The sequence below is a fragment of the Thermobia domestica genome, chromosome 1 (genome assembly GCF_964235325.1).
Source record: "Thermobia domestica chromosome 1, izTheDome1.hap1.1, whole genome shotgun sequence".
In the NCBI taxonomy this organism is placed as follows: Eukaryota; Metazoa; Arthropoda; class Insecta; order Zygentoma; family Lepismatidae; genus Thermobia; species Thermobia domestica.
Genome location: NC_137454.1, coordinates 66,390,937 through 66,414,854, shown reverse-complemented (window position 1 = coordinate 66,414,854; position 23,918 = coordinate 66,390,937). Strand labels below are relative to the sequence as shown.

General features: G+C 32.0%; 1 long non-coding RNA gene across 1 annotated transcript in view; it reads right to left on the bottom strand.

The window, feature by feature from the left end:
- The window catches only part of LOC145685692 (uncharacterized), a 162,319-nt gene extending 138,995 nt beyond the window's left edge, over positions 1-23,324 (bottom strand). Inside the window, exon 1 of the long non-coding RNA XR_014131467.1 lies at positions 23,192-23,324. This is a non-coding gene — a long non-coding RNA (uncharacterized LOC145685692). The remainder of the gene's footprint in view (positions 1-23,191) is intronic.
- Between the last annotated feature and the right edge of the window lie 594 nt (positions 23,325-23,918).

The following is a 23,918-nucleotide window of genomic DNA, read 5'->3' as shown; positions in this document are numbered from 1 at the left end:
ATCTTAAAATAATCCTTGTTAGCAATATCTAAGTTTCTTGATTCTTTTGGAAATATCTCATTCCTCCCATTCTTAAGATAGATATTCTTTACCTTACAATGATCAAACTTACTTAAATCTGCTGTTTGTTTACCACTTCTATCAGTTTGGAACATTACAACTACGAAATGAGGCATATCAAATTGTCTAGAATTAAATTGAGTAGTAACATCAAACTCCAAGAAAGAACCTACAACAGTCTTCTGAACACATTGATAAGTATGGAATGAAAACATGATTTTAGGTTCTTTAAGAATATTCAACTTTAACTTGTTTTCATAATAGATTCGTATTCAACAATAGGCATTCTTGTCTCCATACTTTTTATTGTTATTTTTCCATAATGAGGAGCTGCTGCACCTCCTCCTGATCCAGTCCATTTGTACAAGACATCGTTATTGTTGTTAGCTTTTGTAAATTTTATTCTCAATCCACCTTTCCACATAACCTCTTTATAATCACTTAAAAAGCCTGGAATTAATCTTAATGGATACAAAACGCTAAAGTCCTTTCTTAGACCAAGTTTATCATCTGTTTCAAATTCTGCTTGTTTTAGATATTCAACTTCTGGTTTAGAAATCTTTAATATCCCAATAGCTGTAGATGTTATTCCAGGTAGTTCAATCTTATCTGTAACAACTCCATGCTTTCTAACCTCAATTTGAGAAAAGAAGAATGGTAACAAGTTATCTACAAGTTTTATAGTATCATTTCCACCAAATGGTCCTCCAACTGATGCACCAACAACTTCAAAAGTCATATGACAATCTGCTTTGTGTGGATGTATGAAGTCATCCCCCACATCGAAATCAAACTCAATATCTTTGTTAGCTTCATTCAAATTATTAAATGTTCTTGTGTTAGCTTTAAAACTCTGTAACTCTCAACACTATCCCTTTATTATAAAGAAAATCTTGAAACAACGCTTTTATGGGATATACCCATAAAAGAATCATACATAATAACAATTAAAAAACTTATAATCTCCATCCTGACTTAACCTTAGCATTCATAGCAGTATCATCTCCAAAAGCAGCTAATCGTTCACCAATTGATGCATCACTACTAAATGCTCTTTTCCATGCTTTAGTTTCTAGTTCCTTATCTGCAATGTCTTGAGTCTGTATCTTTATTGTCTCTGTAGTATATATCGTGTTCTTTACAAGCCTCATCTAATGGGTTAATACCTTTATCTCCTCTCTCTAACCTTTCTTGTAGCTTAGTTCCCGGACCACAATACGAGAATCCTGGAATATGTAATTCAAACGGGAGTTTATTAATCAAATCATTTACTAATCCTTTTCCAAGCTTCTCATCATTCCAGAATCGTGGTGGTAATGTATTTAAGATCTTAATCAAATAAACTATACCTTTTGGATCATTAGGAATAAATTGTAAAAGCTTATTATTAATCATACTCACTATACCTACTTTCTCATTATAAAAGTTATTACCAGCCTTTTCTTCTCCATCTATAACTATTAACCGATCAATTAACTTTCTCACATCATCCATCCATATATACTCTTTAGGTATCCCTGTATATTGTTTAATTCCTTCACCAGTCCTTTTAGGAGTTGGAGGTAAAGATGGTTTAATATAATTATCCCAAATAGGCTTGATAATATTAATGTGCTTAGAACCTCTATTAGATGCTACTTTTTTATCTCGATTATATTTTTGGAAGGCAGCATCTGATTCTATTATTATTTCCTTGTACAATTCAAAATCGTCATCATCATAATCTTCAATGGTTTTATTAGTATTCATCGTTAACAATTCCCATAGACCTTTTGTTCCTTTATAAGTTTTACCATTAATTATCAAATCATCATCATTTACTTTAACTTCAGAATTTCCTATCTTATTTATTATTTTTCCATCTTCTACAGTTCTTATTCCAAATACACTATCATTTCTTTTACTATAATATTTCGTTGCAATCTTACCAAATGACTGTGCTGTTGTTAAAGGTTCTACTCCTTGTTTTATTTCTCCTGTTATAGGCGTATCACTACTACTTGGGGAACTATCATAAGTTATCTTTTTAGGTGTTTGTAGTAGACTAGGATCTATTGAAGCCGTCTTATGTACAACTGGAACAAGTTCAGTTATTAGATTTTTATTTTGTTCTGCTACTTCTTTGGTCTCACTTCCTAAATTTTGGATAGCATCAATTACAGGTTGCTCTTGTGTTTTAAATTTATCATATATACCTGCTCTTTCTTTCTTCCAAGATTTGAAGCCCTTTATCAAGAACTCATTTAACTTGATATTCTTATTATCTTTCTCACCCATTTATTATATAGAAAACGAACAAACGTCAATAAAAGTCAAAGAAGAAACGTCAGTAAAAGTCAAACGTCAATAAACGTAAAAAAGTCAAACGTTTATAAAGTGTTTTATCTTGTTCCTATACTTACCATTGTTTACCTTCCTTGTCATATCAATTACTATAAAACCATAATCTTCTTGCCAACATTTTGAACATATCTCTTTAAATTTATCATAAGACATATCTCCTCCAACAAACTCATTATACACATGTTTAAGAGTAGTATCATCTTGTCTGAATATGCATAGGAAGTTAACGTTATCTCTTATAAGCTGTTTAGGTACTTTTGAATATGTTTGTGCAAGATAGAAACAGTCTAAATGTCTATGCCTACCTCTTGTAAAGTAATTTCTAACAGTATCTTGATTCTCTAAAATGTAATCATCAAACACAACTACAGAGTATTTTTCACATTCATCAATAGGTGCAATACAATCATTACCGCTTAAGAACGTTGCTATTTGCTTCTTAAACTTTAGTTCTGCTTTTTCAAATCGATCTTTCAATTGCTCATACTTTGGCTGATTCATGCTTTTAGAATATATATAGAAGTAATTATTCTTTAACCAACCTGGCTGTAATAAAAAATTAAATAACAAAAAAGTTTTACCGCACCCAGATGAACCCAGTATAAGACATCGAATATCATCAGGTATAAGCTCTTTATTTCTTTTCTTAACTGTTGTCTCTTTTATAATCTCTTTTACATCCCAATTAATAGTTTTCTTACTCATTTATTATAGAGAAAATCGTTTGCTAACACCTTTTATGATCTTATATCTTTAAGTTGTTCTCTGATCTTAAGCAACGTATCTTTTATATATTCGTTATCCATTTCACCATTTAATGTTATTATCATCTCTAACTGTTCTTTAAATGAGTTAATACAAGTGACAATGGTTTTATATTCATCTTTTCTTTTGCTTATGTTTAACTTAGAAGACAAACCTGTTATTATAGCACTTCCAGCTGCAAGAGATGTTAATATTGAGTAAATTGTTACAGGTATAAAAATATTAATAAATCCAGTTGTTGCAGAAAGTATAACCGACAACGTGATCAAAGTGTAGTATGCATATCTAACAATTCGTAGTTTTCTCTTTTTCTTCTTTAAACTGTATTCTAACTTTTGAGTGACATCTTCTATTAACTTGATTACTTTCTCTCTTGGAATATCTCTAGGTAAATCAAACTCATTCATTTCTTATATAATAAATGGCTAAGGTATTTAAGTTAACGTGTGATACTTCTGTTTTAAAGAAGAAACTCCATTACGAATTAGACAACAGTAGCAACTATTTAAGTATAGGACTAGTTGGGTTTTACATAACATACTTAACTCCAAACATTACAGAAAGAAATAATAAGCTAACATTTTGTAGTAACCTTCATCCTAATCTTACAAAACAACTCATAGTTCAACCTGGTCAATATAGTTTAAAAGAATTAGAAGAATATATTAAATCAAATTTTCCATACACTGGTGATGCTTTTAAAAATATTAAATTTACTGAGGACAGAGAGAAAAATAGAGTCAAAATATTTAGCGAGCATTGTGATATAACCTTAGACACCATTAACACTGTATTAGGTTTTAGTGAGAAGAAGTTAGTTAGAAACACAGAACATGTTGGAGATAAGATACCAAAGTTTCACCCATTCGATACAATTAATGTTCAGTGTAATATAGCGGATGGTATGTTTGTTAAAGATACAGAATACACACATAGACAAACAGGAATTATAGCATCATTTAAAACAGATGTCGAGTTTAAACATAGTATTATTTATGAGCCTACTTATCCATTATTTTTCCCTATATCTAAAGACAAGGTTGACAATTTTAAGATAAGGATAACAGATGAGAATGATTCCTTAATTGAATTGGGTGGAGCAACAACGACTGTACTTTTACAAACTAAGATTTTCTCTTAAATAAATAGGAAGATGTGTTCTATTAAAGGTTGTATGTTTAGTGTTCCTTATAACGAACTAAAAGATTTAAAAATCGATCATGTATTAACAAAGAAACAACTTAGTGATAAATCTAAGAAAATTAAAGAAGGTAAAGGAATGGATTTAACTTTAACTACCGCACAAATGAAAAAGATTAAGAAAGAGCATATGGGTGGTTTTATTTTTACAATTCAAGCCATTTTAGCACTTTAGGAGTAGTTGGCTCATTAGCAGGTGGTGCAGCAGCGATTACTAAAACTGTACTGGATGCTAAGAAGAATAAACAAGAACTTGAAGAACAAAAAAGACACATTATGGCTATGGAAGAAAAGCAGGGGGCAGGTAAACCAAAGAAGTCAACAAACTAAAACCATTGACCAACTTCGATATAGAGAGGATGGTTAAAGAATTAAAGATAAAACGATTTAGAGGTGTATTTATGAGTGATGAACTTCCACAAAAACCCTATGTATATGAGTGTGGTATAGTTAACCTTAATAAATCAGAAAACATTGGTACTCATTGGATATGCTATTGGAAAGACAACAACATAAAGTACGTGTTCGATTCTTATGGTGGTGTTCCTCCTAAACACCTAGTACAATATCTTGGTAATGAAAACTTATTTTACAATGATGAACGAATACAAGACTTTAATTCAGTTATATGTGGTCATCTTTGTGTTAAGGTTTTAAATCTTCTAAATCAAGGGTATTCTTTTAGTGATGTTATGTATATGATTAAAAATGATTAAGTGCTTTTATGGCTTATATCCATAAAAGTTTTGTTTTAAGATAAATATGGAAGCTATACACAATAGATTTTTAGATTATTTTGAGAAGCAACAGGATGAACTCAATGCACTAGATAGATATAATTTTTATCAGTATTTTCAGGATGTTAGTGAGATAGACTTAAAAGATAAAAACTACGTATATAATGTTACTGGTTTATGCAAAATGTTAATACCTAAATTTTTGTATACGGAAGAAGAATTAGTAAAGTTATATCCAATAATTACCTTAAAGGATATGTTATCAAATTATAGTTCTAGACCATTAAAATGCAGTAATTGTGGTAGTAAGTCATTAACAAAATTTAGGAGTACATAGATTTGTGATAATTGTTCTGTAGCGAATGGTTTTGTTTACAGTACTAATGAAGGAATGAGAGCTGCTTATGTGAGAAAACCATGGTATGATAGTATAAAAAGATTTAAGTTACAGTTATCTCGTTTGCTAACTTTACAGGATAGAATTATTTCTGAAGATGTAATCAAGGTGTTAAATGATGAATTTAGAGATATATCAAAACATTTAATATCAACAAAAGATGTTTTAGAAGTACTAAAGAAAAACAAATGCACAAAATATTATGATGATGTTTATTTAATACACTATCACCTTACCGATCAAAAGCCATTAAACTTACGACATATGGAAGAAACACTTATAAACGACTTCGAAAACTTATACGAAACCTTTAAAGAACTTTATCCGAAAAGAGTATTGTTTATTAACTAAAATGTGTATTGTACTATCAGTTGAGAAAGTACGATGTTCATGTTGATATTGATTTTAAACACTCATCTAAACAAATAGAGATGTTAAAGAAATGTTTTGAAAAATTAGGATGGACATTTTCTGTATAATAAATGAGCATGGATATATTTGGTAATGTTAAAGATAGAAAAGATAATGTTGATATTAGTGAAGAAAAATTAAAATTGTTGGAGAATTTAAATGATGTTGTTAGCGTAAGTCAACTTAGGTCAATAGAAACCCAATTAGAGAACGATAGAAAACGATTTGAAGATGCATTAGAAACGTTACAAGACACATACATAAAGAAAGAAGACTTTCAAAAGGTTAGGATGGATACTACTAAAATGATTATGCAGAAATAAACTATACCCCTATTATATCGATTAAAAGCTAAAATTGTTAAGGAGCCATTCTTTAGAATATTTATTTTTTTAATTTTTACAAATTTCTTTATAATGGGAAAATAATGCACATAGAATTAAGTTTGGATAAACACTTTCTAGAGATATATTTAGGTGATACTTTGAAAATTTACCTTTTAACTTTAACAAGAACGATATAATCACAAACAAAATAAAAATTCAGGTATGGAAGAAGGTCAATTATTGTTTGTTGTAATATACATAGAAAGAGAGCTTTCCTAAAGACGTTTGCTATATAATAAATATGGATATTTTTGGTAATGTTAAAAGTATAATAGAAGAATCTAGAGAAGTTTTTACATCCTGGGTTGATTTTAAGAATAAAAGATTGGTTAATGTATCTAATGCTATCGATAAACAAGATGTTGTAACATTAGAACAGCTTGAATCAGTGAAAGAAGAGTTTAATTTACTTACAAGAAAAGAAATTGTTGAATTACCATGTCGATTGGCAGAAGATGATCTTGGGAAACCAGCCTTTTTTGTATATAATTTAGCTGCTGCCTACAAATTTCTTTATGGAGGTAGGTTAAAGCATATAGAATCGAGTCTTAATAAACATCTTATATACCTATTTTTAAATGATGCTTTAGTTGAAAGTTTTCCATTACACCTTAATATACATGATCAGTTAACAATTAGACCAACCAAAGATCCTGATTTGAAAGAAGGTAAATTATTATTGCTTATTATGTATATAGAAATAGAAGATGAAGGTGAAAACGAATCAAGTGATGAGGATGATAATGTTAAAAGTATAGTATTAGGTAGTGATAAATTTTAATTTTTTTGTTGATTTTCTATACAATAAATAATGATGATGTATTGTGTTAAGTGTAAGAAATTGACAGATACGGAGAAAGATACCATTAGAATTGAACAAACAAAGAATGGAAGATATATTAAGAAATGTATTTGTTCTGTATCTGGTGTTACTAAAACTCAATTCGTTAAAAAGCCTGATTGACTAGAAGAAGGTAAAGGTATAAGATAAGACATTATAGAAGAAATTCACAAACCATCTAGAAAAAACTTTGACAGATTAAGTGTGGTTATAAAAGGTATCGATGATCTTTGGCAAGCTGATCATGTTAAAATGGATAGTGCAGTATTAAAAGGTGTTTCCAAATTAAATAAAGGTTATAAGTATCTGCTAACGATTATAGATGTGTTCTCGAAATATGCGTTTGCTGTTCCTGTTAAAGATAAGAGTGGAAAGAATGTTACGGAAGCATTTGAATTCATATTAAGAACGAGAAAACCTAGTAACTTACAAACTGATCAAGGTAAAGAGTTTTACAATAAAGAGTTTAAGAAGTTAATGGATGAAAATAAGATTAATCATTACTCAACCTATAGTGGTAAGAAAGCTTCTGTTGTTGAGAGATTTAATAGAACACTTAAACAAACATGTGGAAAAGGTTCACAACACAAGGAAATTATAAATGGATAGAGATATTACCAACATTGGTTAATGAGTATAATAATAGAGTACATAGAACAATTGGTTTAAAGCCTATAGAAGTTAATAAGAAGAATGAGCGAACAATATTGGAGAAAGTGTATATGAAAGAATATAAACGTGTTAAACCCAAATACAAGTTAGGTGATTATGTTCGTATAAGTAAATCGAAAGGGTTATTTGAGAAAGGATATACACCTAATTGGTCAACAGAAGTATTTGTTATTAGTGAAGTTATTCCATCTAATCCACCTACATATAGAATTAAAGATTTAGAAGAAGAGGATGTGCAAGGTAGATTTTACGAACCAGAACTATTAAAGACGAAACATAAAGATGAATACTTGGTGGAAAAGGTGTTAAGAAGGAAAGGTGATAAAGTATATGTTAAATGGCTAGGTTTTGATGATTCACATAATAGTTGGGTAGATAAGAATAATGTTGTAGTGTAAATATAAATGTTTGTCTTTTATGGTTATTATTCCATAAAAGGCTAGCAAACCGTTACTCTCTGTGTTAGATGATTATGTAAAGGTGTAACGATTACGAAAGAGTTAATACTTGATATGACAAGATGGTGAATGAGAATTTATTTGTGTGGGTAAAAACTCCGAAAATGATTAAATCAACATTTTTATATAATAAATATGAGAACTATGAATAATTCGTATAGTTTAAATGATATTTGCAATGAACAGATTAAAGATGATTACTGGTATGGTCTGTTAGATGATTTCAAGTTGATTATAGACAAATCAGCAGGATATTTCAACGCTACTAAGTTGTGTCAGAGTGGTGGTAAGAGGTTTCACAACTGGTTAGAAAATAAACAATCAAAAGAACTGATAGAATATTATAAGGAGAAATTAAGACCGAACGAAATAATATATCTAAAAAACCTAGGAGGTGGTAAAATAAAGAAAATAATATCTGGTTCTTATGTTCACGCATGTTTATTTCAAGAAATAAAGAGATGGACATTTGTAAAGAGAGAAAAAGATACATCAGGTTTTGTTTATATAGCAACTACCAAACAGCACCAAGAGAAGAATATATATAAAGTGGGTTTTACAAAAAAACCTTGAACAACGCTTAGGTCAGTTTAATGAGTTTAGACTTGACTTCGAACTATTTTATTATGAAGAAACCTATAAGACAAATGATGCTAAAAGTTAGAGTCACTTGTGCATAAACAATTAGATGAATTTAAATATAAAGGTGAATTTTTCAAGTGTGAACTCAACACGATCAAAAAAGTTATAGAAGAAATTCAAGATGATGAAGTAATCGAAAAATTAAAAGGATTGGAGTTAAAAGATGAATAGGTGTAAAAAGGTAAAGGTAATGAGTTTTAAACATCACTATCAGAAGAAGAATTGATTAACAGTATAGATCGCTTGTATGATAGGTTATTATCTGAGAATTAAGGTTACGACTTTTATGATATAATAATTAAGGCTACAACTTTTATGATATAATAATCATAGAAGTTAATTAGTTAAACATTAAACAAACAATCTGTTGTAACATCGAATGCTAAATTCAATATACCATCTAAATCAGGATTATTACGGTATTTTCTTATTATAACTCTCCAATCTACGTAATGTCTAAATAAATATATAAACTCTACAGAGATGTGTTGATATATTGAAATGTTATGCCAATGAACTCTGTCTTTGAACTCTACAATAAATCCTTCTGTTAAATTTTGAAACAATGAAATTATTTCCCAATCTACTTTGTCAGCGTAATCTCTTATAAGGTTTTCTGATAATTATTGAGTTCCAGATAAGCGCCCCCAAGAAACTTTATCTGCATGTTTTCGTATAAAGGCTTCAGAGAGTTTGTTTCCTTAAGATATAGCATCAAAATTAACTTTATCTATAAACTCATTAATAAATTCTTCAGATAGGTTTTGATTATACGATACTTCTTTCCAATCAACTCTATCTGCAAATTCTCTTATAAAGTCTTCTGATAAGTCATGGCTTCCTGAAATAATCTCCCAATCAACTTTATCAGCTAATTCTCTTATAAACTCTTCCGATAACTTTTTTCCATGAACATATTTCACTCAAATTAACTTTCTGCAGATATTTACGTATGAAGTCTTCTGTAATGTGATCATAGTTATATTCCTCCTCATAATCATCATAACCTATAGATAACCATTGTTCATCAGTCAGTGAATCTAATATCTCATCAGACAAGTTCATAACGTTTGCATAGAGAATGTTTTGTATAAGAAATGAGTTGTTTTCTTTACTGGCTTTCTTGAACAAATGATCTAACATACCTATGGATACGCTAAAATTCATTTTGTCTTCATCATTATAACCACCAATATCTAAATGTTTACATACACAATCAAATATAGGTTTGTAAGATAATATTTTCTTAGCACTAGTCATGTTCGTTTTTATTCTTAGATTTTTTAAATTTATCTCATTTTTGTTGGTTTTCTACATAATAAATATGGAGAAAGAATTTGATTTATTACATGATACACTTAAACTAATTCATCATGATCTTAAACTCTTAGCAGCACTACTAGAGAAGCAAATACTGTTAAAGGAAAAAGAATTATTAATAATGCAACAAAAAACATCTTATTTGAGTAGTGATGATGAATGTAAATATGGTAGTGATGATTATGACGATGATGAGTAAGTTTACAAAAATGATTTAATTTTAATATTTGTATATGTGACTTTGATGGGTTATTCTCATCAAAGTTGTGTTCTAATACAACGCGTTATATGTAGACAATGGCAGGAGTGTACAATGTTAAGTGTTGTATTAGGATAAATGGAAGTAAAAATAGTACAAAAATAATTAGGAATAATCCGGCGAAGATAAAAATTGAGTATAGTAAGATTTTCTATATAGTAAATAAGATGAGTAATTATAGTAGATTTACTGTAGTAGAATTAAGGCGACAATGTAAAGAGAGGGGAATCAGAAGATATTCCCGATTAAGAAAAGCAGAACTAATAAACCTTCTTAAACAATATGATGATGAACAAAGCAGAAGACAGATTAGAGATATATTCCCATTTAAACAAGAAGTAATTGAAGAATCGAAACCAGCACGGATACCTATAAAAGTAGAATTAGAAGAAACAGCATTAAAGAAGCGTTTACAAACCATTAAAGTTGAAAACACAGGAGGATATAAAGACCCAATAAAATTTTTAGATACAAGTGGAAGAGTTGCTATTAACAAAATCAAAGAAGAATTAAAATTCAACCCTGTTAAAGTAAATCTCGTTTTCATTTGTGACTATATTAAAGATAAAGAAATACAAGAACGCAATTTCAAAACATCAAACGAGAGAATATTAGAATCAACTGACTTAAGTGAATATATACATCATGCAAAACAAAAACTTCGTAGAGAAATGGAAGAATTCGAAGGTAGAGGATCAGGATGGACATTGCATCAAATTAAATATTTACAAATCAGATTAAACAAGTATGTACCATTAAGAGCTTCTTCCTATATTGAACTTCCTAAACCAATTAAAGATAAGAAAGCAGTGATTAATATTAAAAATAAAGACAATAAATGTTTCTTGTATTCTATTGCAAGCTATTTGAAACCTATAGACAGATCTTCTCAGTATCAAAGACCTTCACATTATAAACAGCTTATCAATGAGTTGCAAAAGAAGTATTGTGATAACATTGAATTTCCTGTACAATTAAAAGATATTCCCAAATTTGAAAGAAGAAGTAATATTTCTATCAATGTTTACAGCTATGACAAGAACTATAATGTATATCCACTTCAAATCACAAAAACAAAGCAAGAAAAACATGTTAATTTATTATATATAAAAGATGATCAAAATAATAGTCATTTTTGTTGGATAAAAGACTTATCACGATTAATAAGAAGTCAAGTAACAAAACATACTGAGAAGTTATACTTTTGTGATAGATGTTTAACAAGACATTTTAGAAATGAGAAGCAATTACAGAACCATGAGCTATATTGTAAAGAACATGAGGCTGTTAGAATAGAACTTCCAAAACCATACGACAATCAAATAGTTTCAAAACTATAATCGTTCATTAAGAGTTCCATTTGTCATATTTGCCGACTTTGAATGTATCTTATGTAAGTTAAAAATAGAGCATAATTGTAGTAAAACAGTAAAATATCAAAAGCATGAACCAATGAGTTTTTGTTACTATGTCAAATATTCAAATGGGAACTTTAAAGCCCCTGTTAGTTATACAGGTCCAGATGCCGCAAAAGTATTTATTGAAATGTTACAAAAAGAAGCAATAGAAATTATGGAAATATATAACAGGGTAGTTTATATGACTCCGCTTAGTGAGGAGGAAATAGAAGCTTATAATAGTTCGGATACTTGTCATATATGTGAGAAAAACTTGAATGACTTACCACCAGCTGTTGAGAAAAAAATAAATATATTAAAGGAGAAAATAGAGTTCTACAAGGATAGGGATGATATGAGTGAAAAAATAAAAGAATGGAAGCATGACTTAAAAAAGTGTTTGTATAAGATAAATAAAAATAAAGCAAAAGTTAGAGATCATGATCATTTAACTGGAAAGTTTAGAGGTGCAGCTCATAGTTATTGTTATTTAAACTATAAAAATCCTAATTTTGTTCCTTTATTTCTTCACAACCTAACTGGTTATGATACACATTTGTTTATTAAGGAGTTAGGTTATGATACACAGAAAATTAAACTGATTGCAAATAATGAAGAAAGGTACATAACATATGAAAAATATGTAAAAGCAGAACCAGAAAAAGATGGAATAAATTTAAGATTTGTTGATTCATTTAGATTTATGCCAAAGAGTTTAGCAGAGTTAACTAGTAATTTAAAACCAGAACAATTTCGAGAAACATTAAAGTTTTTTCCCGATTGATAAACTTGATCTAGTTAATACTAAAGGTGATTATCCATATGAGTTAGTTGATTCATTTGAAAAATTAGAAGAACCCGTTCCACTATCTCCAGACAAATTTACAAACAGATTAACAGGAGAAAAAATGAGTCCTGAACGTCATAAGCTTCATGTTCGAGTTTGTAAAGAATTCGATCTGAAGTTAGTGAGGGACTTAACCGAACATTATAACAAAACAGATGTCCTCCAATTAACAGATATATTTAAAAACTTTAGAGATGTGTGTTTAAAGGCATATGGATTAGATCCTGCTTGGTATTATACAGCACCAGGCTTATCGTGGGATGCAATGTTAAAGATGACTAAAATTAACTTAGAAATGTTAACTGATTATGATAAAATACTAATGCTAGAAAAGGGTATACGAGGAGGAATCTCACAATGCAGTAAAAATATGGAAAAGCTAACTACAAATATATGCAAGATTATAATAAAGATGAGTGTTCAACATACCTAGCATATCTAGACGCAAACAACTTATATGGATGGGCTATGAGTCAGTACATGCCTTATAAAGACTTTAAGTGGATTAAACCTTACATAGATATAATGAACATTCCAGATGATTCAGAAACTGGCTACATATTAGAAGTAGATTTAGAATATCCGAGGTATTTACACAACAAACATTCTGATTTACCATTAGCTCCAGAAAACATGTGTCCACCAGAATCTAAACAATCAAAACTACTAACAACACTTTATAATAAGGAAAGATATGTAATTCACTATAGGAACTTAAAACTATATATGTCGCTCGGAATGGAATTAAAGAAAGTGCATAGAGTATTAGAATTTAAACAATCAGACTGATTAAAGAAATACATTGATTTAAATACAAATATGAGAACGCAAGCTAAAAACAAGTTTGAAGATTTTTATAAGCTCATGAATAACTCGGTATTCGGAAAAACAATGGAAAATATTAGAAAGAGGCAGCCCATACAATTGGAATGTGATCCTGAAAGAGTAGAAAAATTAATTGCAAAACCAAATTTTGATTACAGAACAATATTTACAGAGAATTTATGTGCTATACATATGAAAAAAGAGCGTTTAACATTTAATAAGCCAATATATGTTGGTATGAGTGTATTAGAACTATCAAAACCATTAATGTATTATTTTCACTATAACACTATGAAGCCAAAATATGGAAACAATATAGATTTATGTTACATGGATACCGATAGCTTTATATATGAGATTGAGACTGAAGACTTTTACAAAGATATAGCAGAAATAGTTGACCAATTTGACAGGAGTGAATACAAGGAAAATAACATATATGGACTACCACTAATAAACAAAAAAGTAATAGGTAAGATGAAAGATGAGAATAAAGGTAAGATAATGACAGAGTTTATTGGATTGAGATCAAAGATGTATGCTTATAGAGTAGAAAATAAAGAAGAAAAAAGCTAAAGGAGTAACTAAAGCTGTAATATCAAGAGTTGCAGTTTAATGATTATAAAGAAAGTTTATTTACAAATGTAAAAACATATAAAGACATAAACCTCATTAGGAGTTATAAGCACGATATATATAGCATAACCGTTCATAAACTAGCATTAGATTCTTCAGATGATAAAAGATATATATTAAGAGATGGTGTAAATACATTAGCTTGGGGTCATTATGGGATAGAGTAAAAGTGTAATTATAAGTAGTGTAGTGTAGTGCAATTTTAGATGTAAGTTTTTAGATTGTAAGTTTTTATGATTTTAAATGTTATAAAAGCATATTCAATCTCACTTTGGGTTATCCCTCTGTGTTAAAGTACAATAGTCAGGGGTGGCTTCATAATTTTTTGGTAGTTAGGGGAATTGAGGGGAAAGTTGTTTGCAGAACATACATGTGTCCCCTACTTTTGAGATATGATAATTCTTTTAGGATTGGTCGTGTAGTCATTTTGATACCGTTAAACATTTTAGCCATCTCTGAATTCAATTTTTTAATTCGTGCTGTTTTCTCTCTCTCGTTTTTAGATATTTGTTTTTTTGCCTATTCCTTTTTGTTTTACCTTACTTTTTCCTATTTGAATATGGCTACTTCTGGCTTTACTGTCTTGCGAGAAATCAATAGACATTATCGGCGTTTTAATCTTGAAAGACGAATGCTGGAATTTCAAATTAATGCTCCGAACAGTGACACCGATATTGTTGAGTGGGTTCAGACCTCCTTTCAACATATTTGGGATTATTTATTGGAAAATGTCGACGAATCATCGATGATTGTATTATCGATTTTATCTCATGATGAAAAGAACGAACCGTTTTATTTATCTTTTCGGCGTGCAAGTAATTTGACACTGGAAACTTTATGGGCTTCCTTTGATCGTATCCTTCAAAGTAACGATAGTTTTCTCATATTCATTATATATTTTCATCATGTGGATATGTCCCTTGGTTTTGGATTAGTGCGTCGAGGTCTTTTATCAAACGATGAGTTATTAAAGTGCAAGAAAGGCATTCTATGAGTAAAAAACACCGACACGAAATGTTTGGCTTATGTGATTGTGATTGATATTGGCCTAAAGAAATATAAGGATACAAATAAGAAACTGTACAGACAATATCAGGACCAGAGTAAGTGTGTTGTTCTCCCTGACGTGCATGAACTTTTGTCTCGATCCTCAGTGAATTTAGACCATGGGAGATCCGTGAAAGAATTGCGACAATTGCAACGCTACTTGACCGATTATAAACTTACCGTATACACCAGCTTTTTCGGAGAGGATATTCTGTATGAAGGATCTGGTAGCGGAGAAAAAATTCCAATCAATTTAATGTGCGTCAATCCTCATTATGACATCATCACGTCATTAACGTCCGTTTTTTCTACTGTGTATTATTGTGTAGCATGCCACAAAAATATAATAACAGGGTTAGACACGTCAAGAATTGTTCGGCCATATATGAGAAATGTTTGCCGAAACCGCCATGCAGTAAGACCAATACGAAAAAGCAGTGTCCAGAATGCAATCGTGAATTTTATGGTGAAACATGCTATAGAAATCATCTGACTGTACCATATCATAAGGGCCAGCCAGTATGAAAGATGGTAAAACAGTGTTCCCAATGTCTACGCATTTATTCGTTTGTCCATACAGGGGAAAGAGAACATGATTGTACAGATTATTTTTGTAATGTGTGTCGTAAACACGTTATGTCTACCCACCAATGCTACATGAACCCTGATACGACTCAATTTAAGCCTGGAGTTCCATCAGTGTTAAATGCCAAGAAGGCTATGATTGTCTTCTATGATATCGAAGCCACACAGGATACTTTCTTTAATGAAGACACGTTCATTCATAAGCTTAATTTACTGGTCGCCCAACAAGTATGTTACAATTGTATTCAAGATGAAGATATACATCATCCGTGTGAAGTTTGTGGGAAGCGAGAAGATATTTTTCAAGATGATCCGATCAATGATTTCTTGCGTATTTACGTCAACCACGACCCAACATCAAGCTTATTTTATCTTTGGCACATAACTCTAAGAGATATGATGGTCATTTTATTCTTAAATCCTTACTGGCAGAACATGAATTCAAACCTACTTTGATTCTGAACGGAGCAAAAATTTTAAGCATCAACATGAATCACTTATCATTTATTGACTCCTTAAATTTCATGCCAATGGCTTTAAGTAAATTATCCAAGGCATTTCATTTACCAGCGACCAAAGGATATTTTCCACACTTTTTAAATACTGCTGCAAATCAAGCGTATGTGGGAAAATTACCGGACATCCATTATTATGGTGCAGATGAAATGAAAGTGGATGAACGACAGAAATTCATGATATGGTACAACGAACACCAGAACGATACGTTTATTTTCCAAGAAGAATTGGTGAACTATTCTGTTCAGGACGTCAACGTACTTCGAATGGCTTGTATACCTTTCATGACCACTTTTCAACAAGAAACCCACGTCAATCCTTTCCTGGAGGCTATCACTTTGGCGAGTGCGTGCAATTTAGTATTTCGACGAAATTTCTTAAAACCCAATACTATTAGCATTCTTCCTGGACGAGGATATCGTCACAAAAACAATCGGTCACGGATTGGTTTGCAGTGGCTTGCCTACATGGAAGAAAAAGAGGGACATCCAATTCTACATGCAGCAAGAGGAAAAGACGTTTATGTTGCTGGTTTTCATCTGGACGGTTACTACAAACATCCCGACACTAAAGAGGAACACGTGTATGAATTTCAAGGTTGTAGGGTCCATGCCTGTCCTCTCTGCGTCCCTACAGGCCGTGATCAGCCCATTTATGAGAACTCCGAAGAAGCGATGAACTATCGCTACGAGAGAACACAGCGTAAAATGAAATTATTACGATCCATGGGATATAAAGTACATGAAATGTGGGAATGTGAATTTCGTCAAGTGTTAAAATCCAATCCAACATTGACCTCTTCTTTAAGCACACATCCTTATACTAATAAATCACCATTAAATCCAAGACACAGCTTCTATGGTGGCCTTGTTAATGCCATTAAATTGTATCACGTCACAAATGAAAATGAAGGCGAAGAAATTAAATATTTGGATATTGTGGACGGTATCCAATAGGGCACCGACGAATATATCTACAGGGAGATCCAGAAATGCCCGCCATTCAAGATGTCAACGGATTAATCAAGTTAAAGATTTTGCCTAGCAGAAATGTGTTTCATCCAGTACCTCCATTTCGCTCAAATAAGAAGTTGTTGTTTCCACTTTGTGCTGCCTGTGCGACAGCATTAAATCAAGATTCTGAATGTACACATTCCGACAGTGAACGAAGTCTGACAGGAACGTGGGTGTCCTATGAAATTCAAAATTCCATTGAACTTGGGTATCAAATCATCGAAATTTACGAAATTTGGGATCACGACATCACCGTATACGATCCTGAAACCAAGACTGGCGGATTATTCAGCGAATACTTTAACACATTTTTGAAATCTAAACTGGAAGCTTCTGGATGGCCTGCCAATTGCGTCACTGAAGAAGAAAAGCAGCAGTATATTCAAGTGGTACAACAACGTGAAGGCATAACTTTGGACGCAGCAAATATAATAACAAATTCAGCACGTCGTAGTCTTGCAAAACTCTGTTTGAATGCCCTCTGGGGACGACTCGCTATAAGAGACAATTTCAGCCAAACGACCATCATTAACGACCCCAAAGAACTGTATCAGAAATTAACTGCTCCAGATATAAAAGTCAACCAAATTTTACCTGTTAATAATTCGTTGTTATACCTTTATTGGCAGTATGAAGATGATGTTCCAGTACAAAATCACAATGATAATGTTGTCCTTGGAGCATTTACAACGTGTCAAACTCGTCTGGAACTCTAAAAATATTTAGAATTGCTGCATTAAAGAGTACTATATTTCAATACAGATTCCATGATATTTACGCAGCGACCATCAGAGCCCACAATAGAACCAAAGGTATTTCTGAACTGGAATCAATTGGACCAAAAGCATACATTAAAAAATTCGTGTCTGGTGGCCCAAAACAGTACACTTAGAAATCTACGACCCCGACACGAAATCAATCAGTTATGTATGCAAAATTCGTGGATTCACACTCAATTATACTGCAAGTCAAAAGTTAAATTTCAATAGTCTGGAGCAAATGATCGTAAATCGATCCAGTGAAAAAATCTCCATTAGCACGCCACACAAAATTTTCAGAACCCACGATCATCATCTTGTCAGAAAACCTGAAGAAAAGAAGTACAGTTTCAACTATAAAAAACGCCGATTAATACCAGATACATACGAAACATTGCCCTATGGATATAAAAAAGCCAAAATAGAATAACAGCCATATTTTCTCCTAATCCCACCAACATCGCCTCCCAAAGACGGGCAAAGAACCAACCGCAACACAAGACATGCTTCAACGATGCACCAGTTCCTTTTGATGCCACAGCGGAGACAAACTCAGATGCAGAATATGACATTACCTTGCAGAAACCAGTGAACAAAAAAAGGAATTCAGGTATGTCACATTTGCTTTTCTTTTTCTCACCTCACTCTATCTTGATCAGTTAGTTTATGTTCTTGTTAGATGTTAATAATCTGTTTTTCTTCTTTCACAGGAAACAAAATAAATATTAACACGTATATTCATATGTTTTATTTTCTCTTTACAGAATTTGTACTCGTCACGGACACTTCTTTCTTTGAAGAAAAATAAATGCCCACAAAGATGGAGAAAAAAGAAATTCTGTATTCTATTTCACATGCTAAAAATAAATGTACAGAAACTTGAAAAAAAGAAATTCTCTGTTTCATTTCACATCCTAAAATCAAATTCTTTTTCTGTACTGCGACTTCAATTTCTTTTTCCGAATCAGTTTAGCGGTAAAATAAAATGTCTGAAATCAATGTTTTGAGAAAAAAGCTAACTAAATTTTTCTTTCAGAACTTTTCTCGTGTACGAAATAAAAAAAGTTTGTGTACAAAATAAAATTCTGTTTTAGAAATTTTTTTGGTGTACGAAACAAAATTCTGTTTCAGAATTTTTTTGTGTACAAGTAAATTTATGATGTTTTCTCATTTCATTCGTTTCGCTTAGCCGCGAGCGGACGTTCAACTCAACATTTTCTGAAACTAGCACCAAGAATCAAACTCGGGACCATTATATTGTTTATAACGTAGTAATCAACAAACGAAAACTTCTCAATGCAGCACGGTCGCGTAGCGTTTGTCTCTAATGTCTGAGGTCCCTGCTTCAATCCTCAGTCAAGTAAGTTCATGTATTCCCCTGTTTCGTCCTATCATTTCTCATCACCATCGTTTTCGCGGGAACATTAAATTCAATATTTCCTGAAACTAGCACCAAGAATCGAACTCGGGACGATTGTAATGTCTATAACGTAGTAATCAACACATGTAAGGTATCCATGTTCACCCCTGAAGCGGAACAAAATGGATCACAAAATACTTATCAAATTTAAGGGAATAATTTTAAATACGCCTCCATATAATCATTTAACGTAATAAGGCCAAAATCAATACTCATCAAAGGGAACGATGACTCTCAACTTTAAAAAGTAAACCAATGTACTCTATTATATAACGAAAATGTCTCATGAAACATACAATAATAAGTTTAAAAAACTTCCGAAATTGATATTTTTATACTCATCAAAGGGAACGAGGTCCCTCTCGTCACGTGGATCAAGGTGACAATATGTGTCCTGAGTGATCCTATGCATTCCCTGGCCCCTGAGTAAACATAAGCAAAATTTCAATAGGTAATGCAATCCCGAACCATAGCATCTCTAACTCATTCACATTAACGCTATGGGGCATGGATCCCTAATTGGATAATCAAAAGTAAAATAGGGTCACTCGGACATCAAACAAACACATTAGCTCGAACCAAATACCTCCAATTCATTCGCACCAGTAAGGACGTGGTGGCTCAGTGGTGGAGCATTCACCTCTGCAGTATGGGGTCCCTGGTTCAAACCCCGCGAAAAGTAGTTTTGTGGTGGGCTGCATTATGCTCGGGATACTCCATTTTTCTCCCATACTTTTCATTCATTTCTCATCGTCACCGCCTCCTTTAGCCTAACCGGCATAAACGTGGGACGTAAAACTAAAGATTTCATTTGCACTAGTGTTAGTCCATCTCATTAAAGTGATACAATCTCCAAATTTTATGCCATAAAAGGGAACGAAAATAAAAAGCATTCATAAACCAGTACTAATTCATAATGTAATAAATCATCAAGAATATGTTTTTAATAATTTAAAGAATCATCATAACCTCTAATCCAGAAATCCCAATTCAATGATGTCATAGCCGTGTCAAGGTACTTCTGACTCATTCGCAGCAGCGTGCATGGCCCCTGTATAAGCATTACCAATTTTTAATAGGTGACGCAATCCCTGGTCAAAGCATCCCTGATTCATTCGCATTAACACTATGGTCCATGGTGGCCCCAAATTGGATAATCAATAGTTCGATCAGGTCACTCCAGTACTACTTTTAGGTTAACTAATTTAAATACAAGGGAAAATAAACCTGAATAAAATAGATAAGCAAGGGAAAATGGCAAACGGAAAACATGACGAAAATGAAAACTAGACGTTAAATCAAGGTATGAAGTAGATTTTCAATATTAAAATATAAATTGAAAGCAGATTTGAACAAACAAAGGAATACTGCTTTATTTTATTGAAGAAAGCAATCCAATCCATTACTCTGTGCTGAAACGTTTCGTACAGGAAGTTTTGCAGCTCAGAAATATCGGTAAACAACATTTTGGTGAAAGGGAATCTCCTTGTTATTTTTTTTCACTATGACTGGAAGTATCTGACAAGTAAACCTTACGTTTGGGTGAATCGAGTTGCTGACTGAGACCCATATGAGAAAGTAGTACTAAATGTGGTTAATATTTCAGTGAAGTTGTAGGTGCGAAGCTCCAGGGGTTTAGGAGATACAGCTACCAGAACATCACATGGAAGTACAGAGTAGTCTTCATACAGTTGGAGGTAAAAGCTCTGTAAGATCTCTTGTAACAACAAAAGGTGAATAACAAATATATGGGTACATATTAGGACTAGGGGGAAGTCATATAGTAAGGGTATATCTGACGGCGGCCATCTTGAAATCCGCCATTTTGAATTAAAGTTAAGTTTTCAAAATAGGAATAGGGTTATGTAATACATGATTTAAGGCGCAAATTTAATCAGAAGAACAATGGTCACGTTAATTTTGAGTTACGCACAATTGGTAAAAAGTTACAGGGAAATTAAATATTGTTGCAGCATATGTATTAGTCCTTTACCCCACCTTGTAAATTTTGTTTTAATGATAATAATTAAATAAAAAGCAGGTGGATAAATATTAGGTCTATGGTAAGAGTTGCCTTGATGGCGGCCATGTTCAAATCCGCCATTTTGAAGCAGACAAAAGTTTTAAACAAAACGCATAACATTGACACCTTATTAATAGCAAATTTTACCATAAATCCAACGGTATAACCATTTTTGCTTTATCATGAACCAGCATTTGTTATCGCATTTACAAGTTGCTAATTTAAGGAAAAATGACCAAAGAGGAATTGATTCATAATTGAACTTGGGTCTTTCTTTCAGAAAAGTCCTCAATTAGTACAATCAAAATGTAGTTCAGAAAAGAGTGCATCACTTGCACAAATGCTCTGCTCACAGTGAGCACACCTGACAAAGGCAATCGAGTTACACTTGACACATCTGTCGTTAACAATTCCGTCAAAGCAGTAGTCGTAAGGAGTGATCCATTTAATTTTGTGCTGGTTAATGATAAAGCAAAAATGGTTATACCGTTGGAGTTATGGTAAAATTTGCTATTAATAAGGCATCACTGTTATGCGTTTTGTTTAAAAATTTTGTCTGCTTCAAAATGTCGGATTTGAACACGGCCACCATCAAGGCAACTCTTACCATAGACCTAATATTTATCCACCTGCTTTTTATTTAATTATTATCATTAAAACAAAATTTACAAGGTGGGGTAAAGGACTAATACGTATGCTGCAACAATATTTAATTTCCCTGTAACTTTTTACCAATTGCGCGTAACTCAAAATTAACGTGACCATTGTTCTTTTGATTAAATTTGCGCCTTAAATCATGTATCACATGACCCTATTCCTATTTTAAAACCTTAACTTTAATTCAAAATGACGGATTTCAAGATGGCCGCCGTCAGATATACCCTTACTATATGACTTCACCCTAGTCCTAATATATATCCATATATTTGTTGTTACAAGAGGTCTTACAGGGCTTTTACCTCCAACTGTATGAAGACTATTCTGTACTTCCATGTGATGTTCTGGTAGCTGTATCTCCTAAACCCCTGGAGCTTCGCACCTACAACTTCACTGAAATATTAACCACATTTAGTACTACTTTCTCATATGGGTCTCAGTCAGCAACTCGATTCACCCAAACGTAAGGTTTACTTGTGAGATACATTTCATTTTTCTTTTTAAAAAAACGTATGATGGGTATGACGAAGTATTAAAATCTAGACTCTGACCAGTAGTAGACTTAATTCAGTAGAAAATAGAGCTATTAACCCTATAACGGTCGGGCTGGGTCTATCAGACCCAAGAAAATAAATCTGCATAATTAATTTGTGACCGATATTTTTTAAAATAAAAAGATACGTTTATGTAGTTACAAGTATTTCTAAAAGAGAAAAAAGCATTTTAGCTCAAAACTGGTGTTTTCACTTATCTTAATACATTTGTGATTGTTGACATATCTTTGTTAGTAAATTATATGAGCTTTTCTAGAAATTTATATAAAAAAGTGTACTTGCTTAAATGTTGTTAAAAGGACACTTATAAGTTTATTTAACATAACCTAAGGCACCACTTTGTCTTACCCCACTGCCCGTAATGTCGGTCACGCAAGCGCTGGTTCCGATGTCCAGGTCTGCAGCCGCGATAAAATCCTTACCTTTGACAGACGTGTGACATTACATCAGACTGGAGGTGGCAGTTGTTGCGCAACGGTGAATTTCTGTTCGACGCCCTCTGTCCGCAATTGTTGAAAATAGGAGCATCAAACACGGCCCATAGATCGCCACCGGATTGCTCTACGGAAAACGTTTACCTTTAGTCCGTCAGATAGTGAACGACTGAAGTATAAATTAAAAAAAAAAAAAAAAAAACATGTACGACTCTTAAGAATTGAATAGAATATAACGTATCAAATTGAACAGAATTCACATACAAGTTTTATTAGAACATGTCACGAATTATGAGTATTTAACATTTCAGATATATGATTTTGTAAGTTATTATTTCAAAATGTGCTATCCACATAGAAACAAAGTATAATATCTACATGACATGGTAGCTGACACAAGTATTAGTGAACAGAAAACATGGTACATAAATAAATTTGAAACATAAATATTGCTTTGGAGATAATAACGAATAAATACAGAAATACACATAACTTAATTAAATAGGTTATACTGCATCATGCTAATGTTAAAACAGATTTTATTTAGATTCCTATTTTCACAAGAAAACATGATTTGTATACGTATCAACTAAAACTGTTCCCATAGACGGGTGCATTATAAGATGTAAGTTCAAACAGCTTGAGGTAATAGTATACATGAGAACCCCCTGATCTGCGTTTCTTCTGTGTTCTATTACCACTTTTACATGAAATA